Raw genomic sequence first — 3,351 nt, forward strand, 5'->3', positions numbered from 1 at the left:
TCCTGTAGACAACGAGGACATAGAAATCAAGGCCAATGGCTCTGCAATCTCCTCCCTTGCTTCCCAGAGAATCCTAGGATAAATGCCATCAGGCCCAGGGGACTTATCTATTTTCACCTTTTCCAGGAGTTCCAGCACCTCTTCTCTACATACCTCAAAGCCATCCATTCTACTTAATTGTGACTCAGTACTCACATTGACAACAATGTCCTGTTCCTGATTGAATACTGACGAAAAGTATTCATTCAGTGTCTCCCCAATCTCTTCCGCCTCCACACGCAACTTCCCACTACTATCCTTGACTGGACCTATTCCTACCCTCGTCATTCTTTTATTCCTGACATACCTATAGAAAGCCTTAGGGTTTTCCCTAATCCTACCAACTAAGGACCTTTCATGTCCCCTCCTTGCTGCTCTTAGCTCTCTCTTCAGGTCCTTATAACCTGGCTACCTTATAACTCTCAATCGCCCCAATTGAACCTTCACGCCTCATCTTTACATAGGCCGCCCTCTTCCATTTAACAAGGGATTCCAATTCCTTGGTTTGGTTTAAAGTGGTGATGGCAGAGAGAATTGAAGCAGCAAAGGCAGAGGCCAGGAATCTATGATAAGATAACCTCAAGGTTTAATGATGGCATTCTTGAGATGATGTCAGAGTTGATGTAAGAAAGGCAAGGTGTCTTGTTCCCAGTGACTAGTTGGAATAAGCCATTCAGTAAAATCAAGTGGATCTTGCTGGAAGTGGCAGAGTACCCAGGCAGAAACAGTGTCATGCAGATGACTGCTTGCAATGCTATAAAAGGTTCAAGACATTAATTCGAGGAAGGAGAAGGTAATACAACAAACAGATGACAGTTCACCAACTATGGCAGCAACATCAACTGAGCAATCTTAAGGCATGTGTTTTTTCTGAAATGTGGGAGAAAGGTTACCTGGATAATTACTGCTTGCCAGCTTGGTTCAAATCACTAATACTCCCGAGGAGCTGGCTGCACAGATAAATGCAATTTAAATAAGCTGCTGAGATTGGTGAGGGATGTCAGCATTTGTCTTATCTCTCTTTTTAACTTTCAGGAGGAGAGTGTAGAAACCCTGGGAGAGGTATTGCTCACCATTTAGCATTTGCAAGGATTGCTCGACATGAAGTGGAAGCTGTTGTGCCCTAGTTGATGGCCCTCTCTAGTGATCTGGAATATTTTTAAAGGACTGAAGCAACCCATCGATGAGAATGAAGGTACAATTTCTCATGGGGCACCAGCATCATCATTGACTGCCTTGACTCCTCTAACTTAGGGAACATCTATGCAATAGGGCATTGTGAGGATTCACATTGACTCTGACACAATCTTCTCTGAATATATCTCTACCACCTTTGTAAAGGGGATGGCATGCACTTTATGTAATGCCCAAAGGAAGCACCATGAGTACCTGAGAGTGAAATTCATTGCATTGAGTGGTTCGTTTAAGTGATTTCTGTTCGTGATTGATATGAATTGAATTGAATTTATTGTCATGAATACTGAGGTACAGTGAAAAGCTTTGTCTTGCGAGCAATACGGGCAGATCACATAGTTATGTAGCATAGATAAGTAAATAATAGGTAAACAGCGGCAAAAACAAAAACACAGGTACAGGCGAATGTTAAGAGTTGGTGAGTCCATTCAAAATTCTAACAACAGTAGAATAGAAACTATTTTGAAATAGGTTGGGTGTGTGTGCTCGGGCTTCTGCACCTTCTCCCCAATGGTAGAGGTTGTAGAAAAACATTGCCAGGGTGGGATGGATCTTTGAGAAGGCTGGCAGCCTTTCCTTGACCGTGGGCCTGATTGATGGATTCTGTAGATGGGAGGATGGCCATTGTGATTTTCCGGCCCAAGTTCACCACTCTCTGTAACTGTCACCGATCTTGAATGGTATGGTTGCCATGCCAGGTAGTGATACATCAAGACAGAATACTCTTAATGCCACACGTATTAAAGTTGGCAAGGGTATTCGCTGTCATTGTTCATTGGGGATGTTCAGCCATGATCCAAGATGTGTGACCTTCAATTCTTTAATAGAAAAACCAAAAAAGATGGAAGTTACATTAAAGGGAAGGGAATGGTTCAAAATGAGAACAGGTGACTTTTTTTAATTCACGTATGAGATGTGGACATCTCTGGTTGGCTAGCATTTTTATTGTCTGTCCCTGGTTTCCCTTGAGAAAGTGGTGGTGAACTGTCTCCTTGAACCTTCGCAATCCACATGCTTTAGGTTGATCCACAATGCCCTTAGGAAGGCAATTCCAGGATTTTGACTCAGCAACAGTGAAGGAAAGGTGATATATTTCCAAATCAGCATGGTGAGTGGCTTGGAGGAGAACTTGCAGATGGTAGTGTTCCCATGTATCTGCTAACATTCTTCTTTTAAGTAGAAGTGATCGTGGGTTTGGAATATGCTGTCTAAGGTGAATTTCTGCATTGCATCTTGCAGATAGTACATACTACTACTGAAGGTGGTGAAGAGAGTGGATGCTTGAGGATGTAGTGCCAATCAAGTGGGCTGCTTTGTCCTGGATGGTAACAAGCTTCTTGAGTGTTGTTGGACTTATACCCCTCCAGGCAAGTGGGGTGTATTCCCTCACACTCTTGACTTGAGTCGAGTAGATGGTGCTGAAAATGTGTTGCTGGAAAAGCGCAGCAGGTCAGGCTTATGCCCGAAACGTCGATTCTCCTGTTCCCTGGATGCTGCCTGACCTGCTGCGCTTTTCCAGCAACACATTTTCAGCTCTGATCTCCAGCATCTGCAGACCTCGCTTTCTCCTCGAGTTGATGGTGGACAGCTTTGGGGAGTCAGACGATGAGTTACTTGCCACAGTTCCTAGCTTCTGAACTGGGCCTGTAGCCTCTGTGCTTATGCGACGAGTCTGGTTGAGTTTCTGTTCAATGGTAACTCCAAAGATGTTGACAGTGGGGGATTCAGTGATGGTACACTATTGAATGTCAAGGACTGGTGATTAGATCATCTTTTCTTGGAGATGGTCATTGCCTGGCATTTGTGTGGCGTGAATGTTACTTGCCATTTTTCAACCCAAGCTTGGATATTGTCTAGATTTTGTTCCATTTGAACATGAACTGCTTGAGGAGTTGCGAATGGTGCTGAACTTTGTGCAATCATCAATGAACATCCCCACTTCTGACCTTCTGATGGAGGGAAAGTCATTGTTGAAGCAGCTGAAGATGATTGGGCTAAGACACCACCCAATGGAATTTCTGCAGGGATACCCTGGAGCTGAGGTGACTGACCTCCAACAACCACAACCCTTCTCTTATGTGCTAGGTATGACTCTAACCAGCGGGCGTTTGCTCCCAA

The sequence above is a fragment of the Chiloscyllium plagiosum genome, chromosome 21, assembly GCF_004010195.1.
Source record: "Chiloscyllium plagiosum isolate BGI_BamShark_2017 chromosome 21, ASM401019v2, whole genome shotgun sequence".
Taxonomy (NCBI): Eukaryota; Metazoa; Chordata; class Chondrichthyes; order Orectolobiformes; family Hemiscylliidae; genus Chiloscyllium; species Chiloscyllium plagiosum.